Genomic DNA, 24891 nt, shown 5'->3' with positions numbered 1-24891 from the left:
TCAATGCGTGGTTGGGTGAGGCTTTTTCTCCTGGGTGATTAGGAGGGTGATGCACAGTGCAGCGACGCCATCTATATCCAGAGTGTGTGGGGTGTTTTTAGAAACAGACAGCTGGGGAGATGGAAGCAGTACAGATTAAACACAGGGGGCAATGAGGACAACTTTTTGGGTCAAAGGCGAACTAAGTGTGTTAACTGGAGTTATTGGTAAAACTTCGATGAAAGGATCGTTCCGGTTATTCTGGTCTTATTCTAAAAATTTTGGCCAACGCTTGTAACATTTGTAACAAACTAGCAAGAAATACACCTGAGAAGCTAGCTTACCGAGGTATGTCAAGTGCTAACCAAAGATGAAAACAGCACTTCTGGTGTCTCATAGCCTCTTTACAGAAACTTGTTCACTGTCATATGTTAATTTCTTAGTGTTTTGACTTAGTTCTTACTGTTTCTTAATTTTTCTGAAGCTCAACGCTGTTACATAGAGCAACTACCTTTAGCTCAATGTGGTCACTTGGAACAACTCTTTCCTGTATCTCCTACACTTTTCTTGCTCAGTAACTGCACTGCAAAACATCCTGTCAATGTTGGTGAGGTGTAGGACACCAGAGTTTGACTGGTTTATCACAATCCTAGTATTTAATAAGAAAAATAAATGCATTGACTTAAAGCTAAGTCAGTATTTTATTTATTTATGACTTTATTTCTATTTTAACCTTGTCTTTTCAGCTAGGTTACAATTATTAGGATAAGAAAGCAGAAAAAGACATTTTCCGCAACACAAAATTATGTGTACTTTCACTGGCATTTAAATCTTTACTTTTTCCTTGTGAATTGATTATTTTACATCCTCAGGCCCCTGAAAAGTATTGAGTATGTTGATTGAACTGACCACCACTCATAGACATGTGCAACCTGTGACGAGGGGTAGCGAGTAGAAAAAGCTTTCTTTTAAGAAGTTTTAGTTTATATACACCAAGAGTTTTAAGTAGAGAATACAGAGTAATATTGAGACTTAAATTCAAAGTTTTATAAATATTGAGCTTTAATCTCTTCCTTTCCAATGGTTCAGTGTAATTAACAGCCTGCTATGGTCAACAGTATTAAAAAGGTGCAATAAAGTAGAAAGAAATTAAGGTACACTCACCTGGGAAATCCATTGCCACAGTTTTACAGACTGTGCTCTCACTTCCAGAGCAACCACACACATACAGTAACATCTAATTAAAAAGGTTTAAGCAATTGTTCACAGAGGAGTTCCCATCAAGACCTGGTTCAGTGGTGATACATTAACTGGAGCGACTCAGAGTGAAAGTGCCGCTACAAACGGATGTGATTTTGAAAACGTAGTGATTTTAAATGCAACCTATCAAACCAAATCAAATTCTAACTGCGTCTTCATTAAAAACGCTTGATCACGTTCAGCGTTTGAACATTTACATCCGTGCTAGAGACCTGTTTGAAAGCCTAAATGTCTGCTTGTTCGCTTAATTGCTCTCAATGTCATTAGGAAGTGGAGCGTGACACCGCAGTGTAAGATGCACTTGAAAGAAGACAAAATGTGTAGAAAATGACAAAAGACTCTGGAGGAGGACAGGGACATAACAAGCAGCACAATGGCTGGGACACACTGCAGAGCGTTTGGATGCGGCCGATGGAAAACCCCACTAAACCGTGGAGCGCGTTAGGAGCCAGAGCTGCGAGCCGATGCCGGTTGGCAGACAGCAAGAACTGGCGCTGGGGCAGGCGAGCCCAAGTCTGGCACCATTGCAGCTATAGAGCTGTTGTGTGATATCACAGTGAAACAGATTGAGATTAGCCTGCCATGATCCACTGAGGAGAAAGGACGGATGGAAGAGGAAGCGAGGGATGGAGAGGGAAAGTGAGATAGAGCTGTAGAGGTAGCTGTCATAAAATGAGAGGAGGATCCTCTAAAGTAGGCAGAGAAAGATATTTTCCTTTATTTCTTTTATTTACATTCTCTACTCACACAATTATACTTTGGTTGCACCCCAGTATTGCCATCATTACACTGATTGGACAATATCCACTATATCAGTGCAACACACACATATTCATAATTCTATCTTTTTCCAACATATCCCGTTCTCTTTATCTCCCGCCCTTTGTCTTCTTCTCTGGTTTTGCCTCCAGGTCCACATCTATGTAATCTCACCCCTGCACAACCTTGGCAAGGCAGATGCACGTCCCAGTTGACCCTTTGGATAAATTAGCCTCTTATTAGAAAAATGGAAGTATCTTTCTGCTGTTTAGTCTGTCTTCATTTTATAATCCCAACAAATATGACATCTCCTGGTGTGAAACATCCTCTTCTTCTCCCTTTCCCTTCGCTTCCTGCTCCCAGTTCCTATAGGAGGTGGTTCAGTATGTTCCAGCCTGCCTGGCACATGAAGAGAGACAGCCAAGTGGCTTTTGATGGTATTAGTGCGTGCATGTCAGTTGGTTTTCATGGGTGATGAAACACCACGCGGCATGATATCCTATGTGTATTCTATATTTATGCTCTATACTGTATAATGCACTGTATAGTTGAGTTTCTGACAGCAGGGATTTTCTAAATTGGATTAGCCATTATCACCGAGGATTACAAATCTGATGGCAGTAGCCAGGGGACAATCCTCTATATAGCATGATTGACAGCTGATCAGCTCTGTCATAGGCGGCCCACGCACTGGGTGTGCGATGCCCTGAAGCAAACAGTGGCTCTGAAAAGTAGGAAGTATAGTTGCTGATTGGCTGGCTGGTGAGAGCAAAAGTGCGGCAATCAGATCAGTTAGTGAGCATGTTGTGAACCTAGATTCAAAGCTTTATTTTCCCCTGCATGTTGGATTTATTTGTTTACTTCTTTGATGTTAGAATGGATTTTAATAAGAAGTTTATTTAAATCAGAAAAGTTCAAGAATATTTTTAAGATTAATTACCCAGGAGTAGATGCACTGAACGATGATGATGATGAACACCGGGGGTATATTAGACAAGTAGGTTATAATTGGTTGGGGAGTTCCGCAGGGAAAAGGAAACAGATTTGGCTAAACAATTTGGGAAAAGAGATGTAAATGTGTTGATGGGTTAGGAAGTAAACCAACTGAATAAAAGGCTAAGGAGCAATATTAGTCATGTGTGAGTGGTGCTGGGGTGATGTGGGTTTCTTACAGATTCCTAAAATGTGTCAAAAGTCCCTGTCATCACTGGTTATGGAAGTCCACGGCTGCCGATATTAAAATTAAACCATTTAACCAAATTGATACTGCATTTTCCATTTGTGTGCACATTACATATGACAAAACAAAAAATTAAATTTTCATGTTGGAAATGTCATAATTGCTGCCAAAGTGAAAATTAAAATAATACATTTTTTTATGTACTCCAAAGACACCACCACAATAATAACTTGAATGTGAAAGGGGGTTTTCATTTAATTTTGAGACAATATGCAACTAAAACCCAAAAGTAAAACTGCTAACTGGACTTGGATTTAATTTTAATTATATGCTACAGCTTATATAATAAACATCATACAGAAGGGATTCTCCTTTTTTCAAGAAATCTGTCAAAGCTCAAAACTACTGAGAAGGAATAACACCCACCAATCAGAGAACACTAGTCTGGTTATAATTTTTCATTTTGGCAGTAATGCCATTTTTTAAAACATGAAAATAAACTTTTTTTTCTTAATCTTAATTTTGTCATCCATTATGTGCACACAAATTGAAAACTGAAATTTGTATGCCCTGGACTTCATAACTGCTGACCCCTTTGTAAGCCTGTGCAGGGTGGACTTTCTGCCCCAAAGTAACAAACTGCTTCATGGAGTAGTTTCCTGAAGAGACCATAATATTGCAAAGGTTCATGCTATGGTTATCAGATCCCCCACCAGACCAGAATGACTCCTCATATGATGAGAAAACAAGTGTGTTTTCATCAAGGAAAAAAACAAATGAACTTATGTCCCAGGATGAAGTCAGCCCTTCAGGTCTAATGTAATATAATGAAAATAAAAGGAATAAGCAGGTGTTGTTAAATAAAGCTGTTACATCATGCAGCTGTGGTGAATCACAGCGTGTCACCCGGGCTGGTGGGACGGTAAAGAGAGTGGGGGGAGGGGCTGGGAGCTGCACGGTGGTTAGAGGGGTAATAAAGAGTAGTAGATGCAGTGCGGCTGTGACCCCTGTCAATCTGCTGCTTGTTAGAGACAGACGATGACTGGCAGGGTCACGCCGTCGCCCTCAGTTGACTTTAGAGAGCCCTGAGTTATTTATTCTTGTGCGAGTGTGTGTGATTGGATCTATAAAAAATTCATGTGTTTTTATCATGCTGTAAGGGTCTGTATATAATTCTATGTGTGTGTGAGCGCATGAGCAATTGTGGGGATGTAAGAGAAGAGATGACCAGAGTCTTAAATCATACAGCCCTCGGTTGTCATGGTACAGTGTGTGTGTGTGTGTGTGTATTTGTGTGTGAGTATGCGCTTGCTCTCTTGGCCAGTAGAATAAATAGCACTGATCTAAAAACACATGTACACAAAGTCTAACCTTTATTGAGAACTTTAACAGCAGGTAGATGAAAAGACTGAGTCAGTCTAATAAATCATACTCATCAAAGTCTGTTAAAAGTCAACGGAGATAAAAAAAAAAAAATGTAAAAATCACAACAAACTCTGCAGAAATACACAACTCTGCTGTCTCTGCTGGTTAATGAAAATAGAAATACTCATTTTTGTGACAATGTGCACGTCAAGGTAAAGAGTAAAAACGTTACATTTCTGTTGAATGTGAAGTGCTGGACAAAGTTTCTTAGTGGATATTTAAAATTACAGAAATTAAAATGCATCTTCAGCTTCAGGCATTTAAATAATCCTCTCAGCCCCTTGCACAGGTTATAATGGGAACACAAGAGTAAAATACAGTGACTGAGTTTGATATAGTGGAAAAAAAGTGATGCTTATTAGTAGAAGCTTTTTTAACGGCAAAAACCAGATCAAAAAGCTCAAGTGCTCTTAAAAAAACCTCTGAACTGGTTCTACCAGGCTCTGGCTCTCGAGACAGCTTTTCTTCTGTTCCCATTACTTACTTTGATTAAAAAGTACATAGATATAATTCAAAGATGTCTAAAAACACAATGATCATTACCAACCTTAAACTGGCTTAAGTGGTTATAGACATGACAGAGTACAGCTTTTGGACAGAAAAGGCTGTGAAAAGTTATTGAAGGTAAGAAACAAAGGTGGGATTAGTGAGCACCAGAGCTGTGTGTGATAGCTGCTGACATCTCTCAATAGAGTTGCAAAGTGGGAGGAGATATTTTCAGGTACCCCAAGTTCCAGATGTAAAAATCCCATTAGGCAACATAATGTGACTCACAGTTTGAGCTCTTCTATGGCTCAGATCCGTATGAAACTCTCCCAGTTAAATCATTACTGTGTTAGAAAATATCTGGTTCTTTGATTAAAGTTCGAAGGTACAAGACTGTGTACATAAAAATATCAGGGTAGAAGATTAAAGATTACCATGTTGAGAAAACTGATTTTATAATCTGCAGCGTGAATCAGTTCAGTTTTAATTTCTGGGTCACTTTTGAGTGAATTCAGCAACTATGGCAATGCAATTTGTTTACAACCTCAATGACAAAGCGTTATGAATTCACTACTGCTCTGATTCGTGCCTCTGACTGGCTTTTTGTTCACTGCAATGACAACTACATACATCCACAATACTTATAAGTAGGATCAATTCATTGTTGGTTTGACTGTGCACATGACATTTGTTGACAATAGGAAAAATATAGAAAATAGACAGCCTTACTCTTTAACAAAGATGGGGGTTTTTAAATCCCAAACCGCAAACTGTGATCTTTCCCTATATAAATATAAGTTTGGAGACACCTTCCCATTCACCTGAATGAGAAAGTGTGTAAAAAACTTGACTGGTGCTGAATATATAACTCTAACCATGTTTCCGTCCCTAAACCCAAACACACCTTAATCATAGCGGTGTCAGATCAAAAAACAGTTTCATTTTTGTAACAGTGATTTGCAACAGTTATGGGAAAGGCAGCGACAAATGCTTTCCCTCTAATAGGGGCATCATATCAGAAAATGTATCTTTCCGGAGAGCAAATTTGGAGGACTTGGTGGTAGGAGATGCAAAATGTAGTCTCTGTTTTGTGACAGTGTAAAACTATCTCACTATTTCCACAGTTCCTTCAGAAAGAGGAACTTGTTTGGGTACCTCTCAAGCATGTCTGAATGAAATTAGATACAAAAATTACCTTTAAAACACAGTGATATGATTACAGCATGAAGGCTTTTGAGGAGGCTCTGATGACATAATACTATGTCAATAGACACTCTCATCTATCAACCAGACATACTTATGGCTTCAAACATACTATATTTCACTCCTTGAACATCCTTCAGCTCTCCAAAAATAATCAATTTATAAACAGTGTTCAGGGAAAGAAAAGGTCAAATGTGTGTTCCTTGAGGTTTTAGCCCTCATAAATTATTGATTGGCTTTTTTCATCTGGTATTTCCCCGTACTCACCCCCAGCTGTCTTCAGAGAGAGGAGGAAAGAAACCTCACCTAAGACGCAGAGAGATGTGTGGTACAGTGCCACCCCAAAACACGCACACATCACACACACACTCTGACCAGCTGTTATATCTTCTGTACTCTTGACGAAAATAAAATAGATGCAAAAACGTGTGGCTGATGAGCACACAGAATCCAACGGTGAATACACACACAATTCAATGAAATATTATGGATATTATGCTCACAGGCATGCACACACACCAAAATAAACAGGCTGTATAGGCAGATGCCCCACAGCGAGAGACCAGCGACATAAATATTCATACATTCCCATGACTGCAGAAATGTAAATAAGTCAACAGTCGTGAAATTGCCAGCATCTGGTCACTCTGGGGGGAGAGGATGAGAGAGAAGTGAAGAAGAGAGGAGAGACGGGTGAAGAAGGCAGGCAAAAGGTGGAGGATGGAGTGGAGGACGATGAAAGAGGAAGGTGAAAAAGGGATTGGTGATGAGAGAGAAGAAAGACGAAGGCTGAAGAGGGGGGAGTCAAATCACCCAGATTATTTTCCACTTTCAGCATAATGACTCTCGCTTGGATTCACGTGCAATTACTTAATGATAAATATCCTGGAGAGCCTATCCATTTTGTATACCTCGGATGGAGAGCAGCAGCTGTAGTGAGCGCTGAGGAATGAGGAACATCTGTTTTACATGGAGAGAGCTAATGTCTCTCTGAGCGTCCACGTATCACAGGTTAGGACTTGGTATCAAACAGCAGTTTGAAGTCAGTGACAGTGTGCAGTTTTACCTCACATGGAATACAGTATTCTCCCGAAAACTCAAATCTAGGTCTTCATTATGAAATAAGCTAACATTTAAAGCTGCACTTACCCATATTTTTATATCAACAATGGACCAGATGACTATGTGAAAGGGGTAGCTAGTAGTGACAAACCATAGAATTAACAATTCTGTGTTTTTTGTCGTTCAGCTTTTTGTTTTGGTTTTCAGGCTGGCAAACTACTCTCATGAACCTCTTTTCTAGCAACAGTAGATAACAATTTTAAGTGAAAAACTTCTGATGAACTCTGTGTTAACTACTTGGCTAACACCAACAGGCAGACAAAGTTAGAAACTAGCTAAAAACCAAAGTAAAGCTAAAACGAGCGTGAATATTAGACTTACACTCACATAGTACCAAGAAACATGACTCAAAATAAATGCAAATGTTACTCCATGTCTGTTGGATGTGTAAATACTGTTTGCTAACACATTAGCCACAACAAATGGTGATAATATGTAAGACGTTGTGTTTTCAGCAGTGGTTCAAAAAGTGCTCAGATCATTTACTGAAGTCAAAGCATAGACTGTAAAAAAAAATATGGACATAGTCACCGTAACGTCACCCATTGGTTTGTGGACTGCAGTTTTGAAGCCTCGAGTTTAGCAATTTGACCATCCCCATCTTGGATTTGACAGTCGCCATGTTTGATTTTTGGAGCCAGTAGTGACCACATTTAGACGAGAGGGCGGAGCTGACCATAGTGCTAGCTGCTAGCTTGGTTGACACAGTGCATTTACGATCTACGGTTCACAGTGATAATGCTAATGCTAATTTCCGCTGGTGAAAAACAGCCATTAAAACAAAATGTACTCACCGGAGAAACTGAACATCCAACTCCTCCTTAGAGAGTCTTTTATCACAACATCGGTGCAACTTTCCAAATAGCCTACATGTTATTTGGATAAACTGACCACATATATTGTGAGTCTACATAGTTACTTTCTCACCTGAAAAAATATTAAAACTTGATGTGACATATTAACAGTCTTGCAGTGTAAATTTCAACAGCATTCAGCCTGGCTCCGCCATTGCTGCTGGTGCTACTGCGACTGGACACTACAGTGATTCACTATCGCCCCTGCATACTGGCTGCAGCTAGCTGGTAAGCATGCTAACTTCAGTTGATATCTCTGCAACACAATACATAGGTCTTTCACATAATGTAAGTACTGTTATTTCGACTCTAGCAGAAAGAAATCCCTGGTTCAGGACTTATATGTTGGGAAGAAGAAGTGTTTTGTTTCTTCTGTGGTGTTTGGAGGACAATGTCATACTGCCTTTGTGGTTCCACTGAAGACTGAATAATAGAAATGTCTCAATAAAAACATTCCTAAAAGCATTAAATAAGTGAAATTCCTTTTAAAATCATTAAAGGTCACCTACTAAGCAAAATTGACTTTTTTATTACTATGACATATAAATATGTGTCCCCAGTGGGTGTACAAACCCACAAAGTATGAGACCCAACTCTCCCTTTTTCTCTTTTCTGTGCCAGGAAGTAGGTTTTTCAAAGAGCTATTCAGATTTGCAGCTCCATGTGACAGTCCACGGGACTCTGATTAGACCTTACCTAGTGAAGTTACCTCGCTGGCAGCCATCACTACTGCCGTCTCCGGTAACACACAAGGTGTCGAAGATTAGAGCAGAGCACACTTGAAAGAGGTTCTTCAGAAAACTGGTCCTGCAGCTTGGTCTTCCACTGCTGGATATCCTGGAGGTTTATTTAGTAGATGAACAGTTGTTCTGTTGTTGGCTGCAAGGACCAACATAAAAATCCTCACATGCTCCCAGCATCTGAATATAGAAGGTAGAGGGATTAAAATGCAATTTTTTGCACAACACTTCCCACAACACTTTGGCAAAAACTTTTTCTTTATGTTGGACAGCTTCACCCAGAAGGGTGAAGTAAAAGGCAGGATTCCCTTAAAAAGTCAAGCTCAAGGAAAGATGGATTTCTACTGAGCAAAGTCTAGACTTTAGACCAGTAAATTTTTCCATTTACTATGCAATCTGCTGTTAATTTTGCAGGTTCTTGTGTTAAAGTTAGCATGTTGCTCTGCTAACTTGGCTAGCTTAACGTTAGTTAGCATGATCACACACCAGAACAGTTTGCATTATTGTGGGACAGTCAGTAACTTAGACAAGAGAAACTGTGTAATCACAAAGCCTCATGTGAAGACGACAAACTGCCGGGATTAGCTAGGTGAATGTGAATAACTATTTTATGCTTACCTTTGTGCTAGGGAATTTTAGCTAACGTTATTTTCACAATGCAACAGAAATTTGGTGGCTGGATGTCCTTCTAGACTCGCTTCCCCTAAAATGTATATTATCTCCACATTTAGCTACGCTGATAGTCACTGCAGTTGTGTGTGTGCCACAGTGACATGTTAAGTTACTTAGATATAGATATGATAGATAGATATGCTTTGACAGTGAATGTGTAAAAGATGAATTGATTGCTGAAGCACTGTGCATGTTAACAACAGCTCCAGGATCACAGTTGCTACTTCGGGTTGCGGTTACACACGTATAATGCGCGTGACACGTAAGCCAGTACATGCGCTGTGTCAACAGCATTGATTAGCATAGAAGCATACTGTTCAGACGCACGTGACACATACGACTGAAAAACATTACTGAGATGCTTTCAGTGTAGAGACAGTGTTAGTCTGTCTGTGTGAGTTGGGAAAGTGGCTAACTTACTGCTGTTTCACTGAAATAAGCTGGTGTGTTCTGGTGTGCTGCTGCTGATATGTTTTGTTAAAATACTTCCAACTGTTATTTTACTTGTTCACCTTAACTGCATGTACTGACTCTCACTGCCATAACATTATATATCTGAAACAAGATTGGTGTGAGCCAGTTTTTCTCGGTGCACCTGAATACTTATATTAACTAGATATTAAACAATTAAACTTGAGCTTTGATAAAAATCACGTGCAAGTGAAAAGCTGTATTTGACTCACTCATGCTCACAGTGCAGCCCGCTGCTCTGGTGCACTGTGATTGACTGCATATGTGTTTGTGTACTTAGAAAAATGCTTTTTGTAACATTTAGACACTTTTGTTGTGGTCATAAGTTGTTTTGTTTCCCTCTTACAATACATCACAGACAGGACCCCAGTGTCAGCAGTACAGCATGTTACCAGCATGTACAATATGGTGTCAGACAGACCCTTCATCAACAGCATCTGTGGGTACACTGCTGACCACAGAAACACGGAAAGAACATGACAGAGGTTTGTCAATAATACAGCTATTGTCTGTCAGTGGTTTTAATGTCACTTTACTGGTTAATTTATGGAATTACATTTTTAGTCACTCTGGTGTCTTTTTGTCAATGTGACATTAGTGAAATATTATAGTATTGTGATCCCTGTTATCTGCAGTTCTACTTGGTTAGCCCTAATAAAACATGAGACTTTTTAAAATGCACAAGTTACACCAAATGTGCCATATTTTCCAATTCTCTGAGTGACCCAATGAAGCTCGTATTTGACGGACTTCGGACTTTTATTTCACTAGCACAATTACGGTAAGTATCAACACGACTGCTGTACGTTAGCTCCAGTATCACGTTACAACAAACGCTGTCCTCTTCAGAGACCTCTAGCACATCCTCCACAAATTTACCTTAATTTTTTTTTCTTTTTTTGGCATTCCTCGCGATACATTTTGCATTCTCTCGCAATACTTTTCTTCTTCCATTCCTTCTGAGCCGTATGTCTATTTCAGCTCAGCTGCTCCCAGCGCAATGCCTCAGTATGGATCAGCTCATTGAATTTTACTTTGAACTGTAAGTTCAAAGTAAGTTAAGTGTGCTGATATAGTATTACTGCTCAATAGGCATGGTTATGCAATTAGTGAAAGTAAGCTTGAACTCTTATATCAAGAGGTCTCTTCAGAAGAAAACGTACCAGGAGGCACTGGAAATGTTTTTCAAGAAACCCAGGAAAATCCATTGTAGCAACAAAAGTTTTACACTCTGTATGGGTAAATGAGAACTTGCAGTGGTGTACTATTTTGTAGTATTCATGGTTGGAAAGGTACTGGGAAAAGAACTCAAAACAGTCTGTCCTAAGCCAAAGAGGTGAAATTTTGAATGTACATGACATGACTTTGTAAGAAAAAAAAATTAAAGTAAAATATGGGAAGACTTGTAAAATGTTACTCCTTTAATTGTTTGTTTATTCAGGTCCAAATGCAAATTTTATTCAAATAGGCAACATCGTCTTAAAATGTATAATATACAACAATAACTCCTAAAGCCTCAATATACACAATGCATAAGTTGGGTTAGGCATGAGGAGAAAGCTTGAGGTAGCATTGTAATGAAATACAAAAAATACACAACTTTCAAAAAAAATATTCTACTTCTCAGTGAACATTTAAGTTCCTTGCTTATACTGTATAAGCAACTGAATTTCAGCTGACTGTACTGGACAGTAGATGTATTCATGTTTAATATTTTCATCATTTCAATACATTTTGGCTCAGTATTTTAGTCAGCACTTCTTTAGTTCAAACAGCCTGCATTGCCATGAGGTTTGGAATCATAAGACTGTACACTGTGTGTGTGTGTGTGTGTGTGTGTGTGTGTGTGTGTGTGTGTGTGTTAGAGTGGGGGATTTTAATATTTGGAGAAAAAAATTAAAATATAAATTACTGTAAGAGTGTTTGCTGTTATCACTCGAAGATGGCTTTTGCTTCTGCTAAGATGAGCCAAACTCATCTGTGCAGCCCTGACCAGGCTATGCATGCATAAGTAACCATATTGCTGATACTGTGCTGCAAGGCACAAAGAGAACTCATACAATCTAGGCCAGAGCACTTACCATCTGTTTGGTTTGCTCTTCTAGTTACTATGTGAAGTTTTGAACCAGTGCCTACAGAAAGGTTTTGCCCCATACAGTACTGCACATCATTTCTTTACCTTATGATTTATTCCGTTCAAAGTTTTGTTTAAATTTTTGTGAAAGTCATTTGGTCATGTTGGTTATACTGAATAAAAACACATTCATTTTACAGTGGACTGCAAGTTGTGTTCAGTGCCTATAGTAAACCTTTTTACAAATCAGAACAATTATCGATGCAAAATATGAGTTAAAATGTGAGATTGAAAGAAGTGTGATGAGAGTGGCATCAATCTTCTCATCTATCTCTTGGAAAGACAGCAAATAAGCACAATCTGGAGCTGTTCCTATAAAAACAGCTGATATGATTTGTGCAGCCTCCTTAATAACAGTCCTCAATGGCTACGATATTTTCCAGTAAATGTGTCCACTAAATGATCTCAATTGTAGATACAGCACACTCTACACTTAAAGGAAAATGATCCCTCTTGTGCTTGTTACTATGTTCCACAGAGTGCAAAGGGGTTGAAGAGGTTGGTGTGACTGATGAGGACATCAAAAACAACCTTGATCTCTGTAGAAGATATATTCTTTCTACCAACAACAAGCCAAAACTAACACATGAATTACCTGTCTTACCTTGCATAGTTATAACACCTTCAGTGATATTGAATACCTATTGTGCATGCCCATTTGAAAAAGTAGGAGTTTATGGATATTCCGCATGATAAAAGAACAGTGTTTACCCATGAAAGGGGTGGTCACATCATAGACCTATAGTATTAAAGTGCAGATGTGTGTTGGTGTGTCCAAGGTCTGTAGTGATTGATGTTCCTTCAGAGGCCTCAGGGCTTTGGGGACCACAAATATGACCTCTGCAGAGGTGAGTGGATCAGCAACTCCGCTATGACTGACTGCCTACCTGGAGGAACACTCTAGATGCCTCCTGTGACCTTCTCCTGCATGGAAAACACATGGGACACTTTGTACGTGGAGGTGAACTGTGTGTGTGATTGTGCGCACAATCACACACGTGTCCCAATGTACTGGCAGTTACACACCGGTACACACACACATCCCTAAACATCCAGTGGATGTTCCTTATCTTCCTAGAAGGGTAATGGACTGATAACCAAAATGCGCTGCACCCCCTCCTCTGAATATAAGCCTCTGAAACTGACCAATCACAGCAGAGTGGTTCCCTTGTGATGTAATTCTAACCCAATCATTCTGATACATCTCGGGCTCTACCCTTGAGACACACAGAGAGACACTCACAAATGAATAAAGCATTTGGAGATTGTCAATATTACACACAGACATGCGCAAAGGAGTAGTCAAACACACGAACACACACACACACACACACACACTCACACACATACATGCAAGCAAATAAACCATTTAATCACTAATTTAAACAGTCTCCCGGTTTCATTCATATGCATGTTGACACACACACACACACCACAATCATGTGTGTGTAGTGTAAGAGGTTGAGAGGTAGCCTGCACACATGACAGCATCCCCAAGGTCAGTCAGTGTGTAAGACAGTGTGTGTGTGTGTGTGTGTGTGATGTTAGATAACTATAAGTAGTAAGTGTGACATCTGCCTTTCCCCCTGTGAGCATCTATTACACTGGTGATAGGGAGATAGAAGAAGACAGACTCAGTAAAGTAAGTGTTAAAAACTAGCAAAAGGACACACACGGTGAAAAAGAAACACACAATCACACACACCTGGGGGTTGTGGTCCTAAATCTTCATCAGCAGTGCCAGCTCGCCTGAGGCCTCAGAGCAGAAAAACCCACTGATGAATGGCTCTATATTAGAGTGTGGAGAAGAGGCAGAGGAGTGTGTGTGCATGTGTATCCATCTGTATAAGGATGTATGTTAGTGCTAAAGTTCCCGCAGGGATTAGCCTCAAACCAATCAGGACAGCACAGTGTGATTAACCCCAGTGTGATTAAACAAACCAGGGACATGCACATATACAAAGTATGCATCCTCCTCAGATGATGCTCACACACCTTGGGTCAGTCAGTTACACAATACATTATTCCTCAAGGTATTGTATGGCTGCTCACAGTTTAAAGTATTTACCTTTGAAGCACCATAGCCAATTCTCAAAATACACCATACCTGCAAGATTTGTCCAACCTGAAACAGCAATGACTGAATTTCAGCTGAATCTTTTAAAAATTGAACACCTCCAACTTTAAAGCTGCACCAATCAATATTCTCACATTGACAATGGGTCAATTGACTATGTGTAATGTCAAAGTGGTCACTGGTCATGCATAGTGATGAACCCGTAGATAATTATCACCAGACTCTGCAGCTCTCCTCAGCTCTACAGAGCTTCTGTCTTTCAGCTCACTGTTTTCGTTTAACCGCCCGCAACTTTGTGTTGTTTGGTAGGCAGAACAGGTGGCAGAAAACAAGTGATCAAAGAGATCAGAACAGAGATAAAAGGAGACTGAATGTGAGATTTTACCAGGTGACCATAAACAAGACTCCAACTGAATATTAATGTTGTTCAGAGTCTGTTGGATGTGTGAAAAGGCTCACACTTTTCACAGTTCATAATATCACGTTTTTGTGTTCACTGATTTAAAACTAAATTCAAGTTGTGGTAACTTAATGAAATGGGCTTGACAACTTAATTTCTCTCCACCTTGAGTGCAGGATTTCAAGTCCCCTCCCCTTCCCCACCCACTTAACATGCTTGGAGAAATTCAGACAGTTTAGATTGAGATATAGAGTATAATAGTTGTGATATAACCAATGATGGACTCGTGTACAGAGGTTAGGCTACACCTGCTAACACACAACATCAAAAAAGCATTATTTTTTTCCTATTGGCTAGAACTCGTTGCCTGGCAGACATCTTGCGATTGGATGCTATGTGTGCAGGGCAAATGCACAATCCTGAGGTTAACTGCTACGCTCGCCTGCCGTGCGTTAACACACGTTACATGAGAGCTGCACAGTAGATAACCTCATCAGTGATAAGACTAGCCTACAAAAATAATTTTTTATTAATGTCTTCATTAAAATGGCTTTAAACCACACACACAGGTCGCTGATGGTGTCTTCCTAACATACTTGCTTACTGTAAGTTAGGGCACGAAAAATTGACCAGATATACCATGAGCCACGTTGCAGAGCTGAGTCTGAGTGTGTGAGATGTTTATAAAAACGTGAAAACGCAACTTGTTAGTACCCAGTCATCATAAATACTTATAGCAGAACTGCAGGTCAGGACAGATAGAGCGGTCTGCTGAGGTGCAGGTGTAGTCAAGGTCAATGTTGGGGTGAAGCAAGGCTGTGTCCTGGCACTGGTTTGCCTGGAACCCTGGGAGACAGAGATGGAGTTCACCTGGTACCAGGTGAACTCCATCTTTGGAGATGCTGGAGATTGATGGAAGTTTATTCAACATCTGATGACTCCATGCCCATACAAAGACCTGCCATATTTGTAAGCTGCAATACGCAGATGACTGCACTGTTTTGGCACACAGCCCAAAGTCCATGCAGCATGTCCTAAACCTAATTTCTGTCCTGTCCTCCTGGGAACCAAGGGAAAAAAGTGTCTTCCCATTTCTATTCTTTTGTGATTTCCTAACTATTTAGGGTTTAAAAAAAAAATCTTACAATTTAGACTTTAATATTTATTTTTATTTTTAATTTTATTGCATGTCCACTGTAGTGGACCACAGGACCATTTTAGTGTGAAAAGACAAACTTAAAAGATAAAAAATTGAACAGATTATGGCTGTGGAGTGATATTAAACCAAGAATACATTCAACTTTATTAAAAAACAAAATTATTTATCATTCTTTAGTCCTTTAAGTGTGTTTAATTGAACAGTGAACAATAGAACTAAAGTAGAACAGATATATTTATTTTTATTGTGATTTAGTTATTTGTCAAACCTATTCAATCTTGTGTTGTTCTTCATTCTTCATTTCTTCTTTTGCATGTTTTATTTTTAGCAGTGATAATCCTGGAAGCATTTTCTCTTTTTGGTAATGCAGAGAAACATCTTGCATTTGGTAAACCTCATGTATGTCTTACTTTTGCAGCCCTTATTTCTACATCTTTCTGCATGCTTGATATCCACCATCTCTGGCATATGTATGGCTCCTAGTCTGCGCACAGATGACTCTGGTTGTGGGATCCACATTTTGGTTGGTGGCTCATACTCTTCTTCACTGTCTTCACTGCTGTCATCATGTTCTGGACTATCCGACAGCTCTTCAGCCAGGTGCAATTTGAAGTCCAGGTACTGTTCGGTGTTCTTTGCTGGTCTGTTAAGTGCTTTGCTGTCAGACTTGTATTGGATCCAGGAGTTTGTGATGGCAACATCAAAGAAGTGAGTAATCACACGCGATTTCCATTTCTTGGTCCTGTTTGACAAGCGATAAAAGCTCAGCATGCGGTCACATAGGTCCACGCCACCCATATTGTCATTGTACTGTCTGATCACTGTTGGTCTCCTTACTTGGACATGGCTTTTTCTTTGTTGGACCATCTGATGCAGATATCTTCAGGATCTTTCCCATGCACAGTGGAAGCCATCAGCACTGGTTTGTTGTTAGACCATTTTGTGATTGCCAGCTCAGGACTCTTTCTGACTGCCAACACTGATGCTCCTCTCCCCTCTTTTTGCAACTGCTTGTGTCCTGGCAGCTGACACTGCTTTGGGACTCGGTTCTTCATTATGGTTCCAGTTGCTGGAAGGCCCTTTGCGAGCAAAGTATCCATGAGATCGATTGTTGTGAAGAATCAGTCAAAGAATAGGTGACTTCCTGTGGGAACAGATTCAACCATGCGTAGGACTGCTGCTGCTCCAACGCCCAATCTTTGGCCCCTGAATGTATTCTTCTTCTGTATTCTTCTACTTGGTACACTTCGAAATCCACCATCAGACCATTTGGAGATGCAAGGACAAAGGCCTTTAGGCCAGTAGGGTTTGGCTTGCCTGGAGCATATTGCCTGGCTGGACAGCGGCCTGTGAAAGGGATGATTTGCTCATCAGTGCAGACCTTCTTAGACTTTGGAAGGCTGAGACAACCTTGTCTGATGCGGTCAAGTAATGGCCTGAGTCTCCAAAGAATGTCTGCCTTCTTTGTTTTCTCTGTTACATCCAGATCATCAGCAATCTTGAGGGAGCTTCTCAGCTTGAAGAACCTATCCCTTGACATTTTTCTCTCTTTGATATGTGAATGCTGCCAAATTTTCAAATACTTTGTTGTCAATGTACTGGGAAAAGTACTGAATTGGACTCTAGTCTGCACGGGTTGTAGAGTTATCTTGACACTCAGGAAGCCCAGATAGCACAAGTGTAAGTAGGAATAATAATTAAATCTTACACAACTCTTTTTGGATTAAATACAGTCATGTAATAGTGCATCACTGGGATAATTCCAGTGTTATGGATGTGATATGGTCCCCTATTGACCATACTCATAAGCACAAACATTGCATTCTTGAGGAAATACGTATAAATTTCATGACACCACTTTGGAAATCTTCAAACATCAAGGATCACTGATAAATATAACCGACACATAGCAATATGTCTGCATCATGGGGATTACATTACATTTAATCAACCATTTACTGTAAAACTGTAATTTATAGTATTTTGTTACCATGAATATCGATAGTGGCTAATTACTGGAACTGAATATATTACCCTGGAACTAAATAAAACCTACATGCTACTCCTGCTCCACAGTTGACGACGTCTTTCCTGCTCGTCCCTGTCTGTCTCTGTGTCTGTATCTGTCTGCTCACCTGAGCCTCCTGAATCTTCTTCCTCTTCTTCTTCACCATCTTCTTCAAACTCATCCTCATCTATCTCATCATCTGACAGCACCAAATCTGAATTTACCTCAGCTATCCAGTAAAGAATCCTCTCTGCTTCAGTTCTGTCTCCTACAACAATGTTAAGTCATTAAGTACATTACGATGGTCTTAGTGTTAAGTACAAATAATTTAACCGCTTTCAGAACTAAATATATCATTCCTGACATGTTAACAAACAAGAACATATATGATTAACATAGTAAAAAAAACAATAGATAAACAATATTTGACTTACCACTCCTATTTCCATAAAATGCGCTTGATGCTATGCTGTCCATTTTGAATGAAAAGAAAGTGGAATTTCCCAGCATACCACTCACACATGACACATCACTAGAAAGCCCAGGATGTCCTCTTTGCAGTACAGCAGGGATTGACAGAGTAGCTCAAAAGAGTAAAAGCAGATGCATGTTAATGAAATGTCCACTACAGAGGACACAAGTCAATGGGCTGGGTCTCAGGAGGTTCTTTGGTCTCCCAGTCAACAACTACATTCTACTTGAATGTAGTTGTTGACTGGGGACCAGTTCTTGTGGACCAGTTTACCTACCTTGGTTCCACACTTTTCCCAGACTGTTCCCTTGACATTGAAATAAACAGCTGCATCAGCAAAGCCTCATCAGCCTTTGGGCGCCTCTGCAGAAGGGTTTTCAAAAACAAAAGCCTGAAGGTCAGCACCAAGGTTTCTGTGGTACAATGCAGTATGTGCCTCCACTCTGCTCTATGGGGCAGAAACATGGACCCTATACAGACGGCATATCACAAACTTGGAGGTCTTCCACTTCCGATGCCTTCAAAAGATCCTTGGTCTGTCTTGGGAAGATTGAATTCCCCATACTAAGATTCTTTCCATGACCAACTCCATCTGTGTGGAAGCAGCAGTGCCAAAAAACATCTTCGTTGGATGGGGCATACTATCATGCCTGACAACCACCACGTGAACCCAAATGATCGTCATCCACGGCTTCATCCATTAGTCTGAAAACAAACAAATTGTGCAATAGCTTATTATATTTTGTTGGAAATATAAAATAAAAGAGTCAAATATGATCTCTGGGTCTGGAGTCATGAGTAGCCATCATACTTCTGGAAACTATGGATACAGAGTTATAAAGAGTCATAAATAACCTTTCATCTGAACATATTGAAAGTCGCTGGAAATTAAGTCAATACCCAGGAATGATGCCAACTATATAAAAGACAACCTACTTTGAAGATGATCTTCTGTCCTTTAGTGGGCCTGGTGTAGGCCACTCTCCATGTAACTGCCATGGACTTCAGCCACACCGGGTCGGTTGAAGGGACATCCACACTATGGCCTCAAAACTGATATGGTCACTGCAGGATTGGCTCACAGCTTTGTACCTACATACATGGTACTGATAATCCTTTGGTAAGAAGTACTTCAACACAAAGGCAACAAGATGTTAATTTAAAAGACCAAATGAAATATGTCCTCTTGGTTGAATACTAACATTGAAGAGTTTGTATAGGCATATCACAGTACCCACTATGGATAATGGGACAATATGTTGTTGTGTTGTCAGATGAGCCTCAGTTTAAAGCTAGGAAAAAAGCTTGGAAGCTTAAAAGAATTTGAAGGAAGACATTGATGTATATGGGGTTTATCAGAAGACAACCCATAGCTCTTACCATCAATTCATGGTTGGTCCTATTTATGGATGGGGCAGTGCAGGGAAACCACTCAGCATTGCTGAGGCACGTTTTCAGATTTCTTGATCTGTTTGAAATTAAGGTTAACGTTAGCTAGTTCGCTTGTATTCAGCTCTACATTTAGGCATTAGGTCAGGCTAAACGTTTAATTTGAAGCCACTTTAATGAAAAGACTAATAAAAAGATGTAAGGTTAGCAATTACCTTTCTGTCTCCTTATCAGCAATAACATTAAGTTATCTATTAGGCTAATCACTAATGTTAAGGTCATTAGGGCGGGCTAAACGTGGAATTTGCCTACAGTTTTTCCTGGTCAGAACTGTAAACTTTCCGATTCCTTTTTTTACACACTTCCTTCCTGTGAGAAAATTAGAATACACAATGCATTATTTCAGACAACCTTCTTCCAGTGTTTTGCCATAATTGTTATATTTGTAATTTCCTAATTAATAATAGAATTGCTGCAATTTAAAAACAATTAAAACCTTTCGTTTTGCAGCTGTGTCTCAGCAACATGTTTGACATTCACAACTTAACAGTCCAATTGGAAAATACCACATGTGAACCACAAATCTTCTTACAACTCAAGAAAAGCTCCTTGCAGTCAGCTTCCAGCAGTGGATCTTCTTACCAAATCAAGAGATTGGTGTTGTGGATCATCTGTCACCAGAGCGGCTGCATCTACAGAAGTGAAGGCTGTGATGAGCAGGAAAAGCCTGCAGACACAACAGAACCAGCAGCACACTACTGTCCATGGCTGATGAACTGAAGAGTATGATACAGCTGTGAAACACACAGGTTGTTATATACTCACTGCCAACCAACCACTTCCATGTGGGCAGCTTCCTCTTTGTCCATATGTGCTCACATCAGAAAGACGCCAGAAACATTCACAAAGATTTCACATTATTTGAGGTTTGTCTCTATTACAAATTCAGTGTATACAACATATATATATACTCAATGTAAATATGGGGAAGATTAGAGCTGAAAGCTGTGAAGGCGAAGAACAGCCACAGTACATTTATCAAGAAAATTAAATTACAAACTACTATCCAGGCTTTAATGTCAAGCTCTGAAACTAAGAACACCTTCAATCATAAACATTGAGAGCAGATTAGAATATTATGCACATTTTGATTCTGAAAACTATTTATATATTCAAATGCAAGTAAAAATAGTAACAATATATATTCATGTAGAACAAATGAGGGTGCAAATCACAAATTACAGTAGAACACATGAATGATAATAAATAAAACAAAATGAAACATTATAAATTTAAATATTAAAAACTGTACAGCAATGAGGAAAAATGGCCGAAAAGACATCCGAAATGGGCTGTTTACTTAGGCACTATGGAACTGAATTAATAAATGTCAAAATGATTATGCTGTTTTCGAAAATAACTTTAGTGCATTTAGTAAAGTTATGCAGTTGTTGGATGGCTGTTGAAGGGATAATAGCTGTTGTAACAGTGGACTTGCATGATGATGATTCGGGTAACTGATTCGTCTGCACTTGTTCAGTGATCTGACCACATTTTAGGGTGATGGAATCAAAGTAATTGCATCTCAAAGAATTTCCAAAGAATAATAATGAGGAAGCCTCACAAAACAGACAAAAATCACGAAGTAGTAAATAAGACACACCAAAACATTCTTCTCCTTTGTCTGTTATCTACAGTCCCTCTCACCATCCATAATGTAACATTTCACACAGAAAACTTCTTCTTTTGTTTAAACATACATTTAACATTTTTTGTAACATGTAGTGCTAAAAAATTTCCTGGTATTTTTTCTGTCAGGTTACTTTTTAACCATAAAATGTCTTGCTCAGTACTTATCTTGTTTACTACTCTTTAATAGCCAACGTAAGGGATTCTTCATCTGGGAAAATGAGCAGTTTAACAAGGTTTGTTAAACTTTGTTGTCATTGAACAAACATAAATTAATTAATTTCATCAGTGTCAGAAAAACAGGAGCTTCCTCTCAGTGAATCTTCCCATATTAAATAAAGGTTAAAAAACAAAGACAACATCTTTTAGAACAAACAATGCAATTAGTGTGTGGTGTGGCAATCACAGGAAGAAGAGTGTGCTTTTATAAATATAGCTATAAAGATATATAGCCATAAAGAAGAATATAAAGAAAACTCTAGAAGAAAAGGACCTAGTTCTGCATAAAGTTTGGCTCTTTTTTATAACGTATTAAAGGACAAAGGCTATACTTGTGTGGCCCCTGTCGGAACCCTATAATTATTTCATATGTAAAAACAGTGTATAGGTCTCTCCTAAACACAATGTGTTATCTCTCTATTCCATTTAAGTCATCCTTTCACCTACTGGTAGGTAGTAAGTATTTCATGGTATACTTGGAATACAACTAGTTTCATGATATGATGTTGGAATCAGATGTGGTGCTACTGTTACGAGGCCCACTATTGTGCTGTTAGCCTTGCATACTGGTACGATATAACCAGACTCAATAAGGAAAATGTTTTGTCAATGAAAATAAGCCTGGAAACGAATTCCCCTCCTGCGTTCCATAAACAAACCAACAGTAGCTTTGGATGGGACCACACACAATGCATTCTGGTTGTTGTAGGATGCCCCCCTTTAAAGCGATAGAGGAATCTATTGCCTTTTTCTCAGTTTTCTAAAGTCATATGGCACCAATTTTGAAGATAATTGCACATTTCTACTACATAGATGACCTAAGTTTAAGAAATCATATTAACAGAAGTTAAATTCCTCCCTAAGTTCTTAGGGATAGCTCAGATCCAGAACATACATTATGCTCATCAGCAAAGCATAGCACCGTAGGATATCCCTTCCCCCAGTATTATTATTCCCTCGACCAAAATGGTTTCTGTCTTGTGGCTTCCTGTTTCAACTTTGACCAACCATATTTATTGTTGTTATACAGTCAAATATCGAAGACATTTTGAGTTCAGTCACTTTTAGAGTATCTTAAAATAAAGGGCTAATCTGACTAAACTCTTGGTTTGTTTACAAGCTTCCTGAGCGTCTGATGTGTTTTTTGCCAGTGGCCACATGACCTGAAGGGTCCAGAAGGGTACATTAGGTCAGGGGGCCCATATTAAGTCAGAGCCTCACACAAAAACAGAAGAATAGTTAACAGAAAACACTGAGTGAACAGATTGTGAAGAAACCGCAATCTCCACCTCTGCAGCCCTGTGTGCCAACTTCAAAGGAGTCAGATCCATAGATCTCAGTCCAAATTGTTGACCCAACCACTGGCTCAGCAATAGATTTCAATTCCATTTATTGATCTTTTCTACATTGCCCTATAAGACTGCATGTCTTTTTGTCTTTGTCCACCTCAAAAGGTGCTACCATTGGCATTTTTATATTGACAACTTTGCTTTGATTTATTTGTATGCACAATAGCACCAGCATATTCTTCTGACTTTCCTTTGCTCTTTTACCCTAACTTATGTTGTTGTTTGGCAGCGTCCCTCTTGGCACTGGATGAAGGTGGTGAGCTGTAACAAATGACTTTACAAATGATTGGTTAAAATTATTGATTGATGGGTTGATTGATCCAATCATTGAGCTCTAATTAAAACTGGTGAACACCCAGAGGCTAAAAGCCTTGAGATCAGCCTTGAGATCATTTCATTGGAATCCATTGAAGACCTGAACACACTAGTCACTGCAACCTCATGCATACTGCAGGAGTGTCTTATGCAACTCCTGTATGTCTTTAAAAAGCCTTTCTTCCTCACACCTCTTTCTTATCTGCTTGATTTGTTCTTTGAATTCCCTGCTAAAACTCAATGCAAAGTCATCGAAATAGCAGAAACAATGGAACTAAGGGACTGAAGGAGGTAATGTAAGGCCATTTTGTGCACAACACATGAGGGAATCTGTTTCTGTATTAGTGTTACACACAAATGCCTGGGGATTGGGTTGGGATAACAATTAACTGTGGAAGGTGACACCAAAGGTAAAACTTAAGTATAAGTAAATGTGGAGTTTAGGTAGAATTTCATTTACCTTCATTATATAGGCTACATAGTCTTTGAGCTTGATAGGCTGTTTTTTTCCCCCTCAGCCACAAATTGTGGTCTTTTCCTCATGGATTTTGGGTCCAGCATTCATAGTTTACCCTTTGGATATCCACCATCAGTTAGCCAATGAGGGCTAGAAGCAAATTTACTTTTGGGATGTTTTAGGAAAAACAGATGTGTCTGGTTTTATCACAAGTAGTTTGATATGGTTTTTCTGTAGTTAAATGATCACCACTTTCGCTACTTGTGAGAACAAACCTTTTCATCTGTGCTGCAGACTTGTGGGTCAAGAATTTTCTCTCAGAAAACCTCTTGGACCAGCAGCAATATTTCAGTACATTTAACATGATGAAACACATGGCTGAGCCTGACATTAAAGACAACATCATAGGTTTGTTATTGGACTAAACAGTAGTTTCAGTAACAGTAGAAACAGGCTCTAAACACAGCATTTACATATCATCACCTGATTAAGTTGATATGGTGAGCATTTTAGCTAGTAGTAGCTTACTTAGCATTCAGCAGATACAGTGCAACATTACAATTCATTTAGAGTCGTGTTTCTAGCCACCTGGTGAATAAAAGTCTAAATTCACTCTTCTTTTAGCTTTGTTTTAGTCTCTACCAACTCCTGAGAAAAATATGTTCAGCAGCTAAATGCTCCACTAGCTTTACCAGCTAACTGTGTCTGTGTGTTCAGTGCTAGGTAGGTAGTGTACAGTGGGTTGATCAGAGCTTTTTTCCTGAATACAGCTTCCCGAAAACGATGAGCTAAAAGACGATAAAGCGCTATATAGAAATGAGGGCAACTGCAGAGTTGGAGATAATTCTTAGTGGGTTTTCCACTTCAAGTGACACCTTTCACATTATACATTTTCATTTTATCCATTATTAATTCATTTTAAAATAATTATTAAAACAGCTTTAAGTGTTAATGAAATGTGTTAAGTAAAGTCTGTTTACATTGTTGGAGGTATTTTCATTTTTGCTTATTTTTACCGTTTTTCACAAATATTTCAGCATAACTATGATATTTTGTAATCGCCACCCACCCT

General features: G+C 39.2%; 1 long non-coding RNA gene across 10 annotated transcripts; it reads right to left on the bottom strand.

Moving 5' to 3' along the window:
• Positions 1-8577: 8577 nt before the first annotated feature.
• Positions 8578-24491, bottom strand: LOC122973925. 10 transcript variants are annotated; one of them, XR_006400173.1, is made up of 6 exons: positions 20383-24491; positions 20103-20159; positions 19338-19869; positions 18364-19106; positions 13991-18197; positions 8578-9188 (listed from the first exon to the last, which is right to left on the bottom strand). It is a non-coding gene; the product is annotated as an uncharacterized LOC122973925 (long non-coding RNA). The 10 variants fall into 10 exon arrangements; XR_006400169.1 differs by having other exon boundaries at positions 13991-14073; positions 14393-18197; positions 19338-24491; XR_006400174.1 differs by having other exon boundaries at positions 13991-17268; positions 17978-18197; positions 19338-24491.
• Between the last annotated feature and the right edge of the window lie 400 nt (positions 24492-24891).

Source organism: Thunnus albacares, chromosome 22 (genome assembly GCF_914725855.1).
Source record: "Thunnus albacares chromosome 22, fThuAlb1.1, whole genome shotgun sequence".
NCBI lineage: Eukaryota > Metazoa > Chordata > Actinopteri > Scombriformes > Scombridae > Thunnus > Thunnus albacares.
This window is presented reverse-complemented; position numbering and strand designations above follow the sequence as displayed.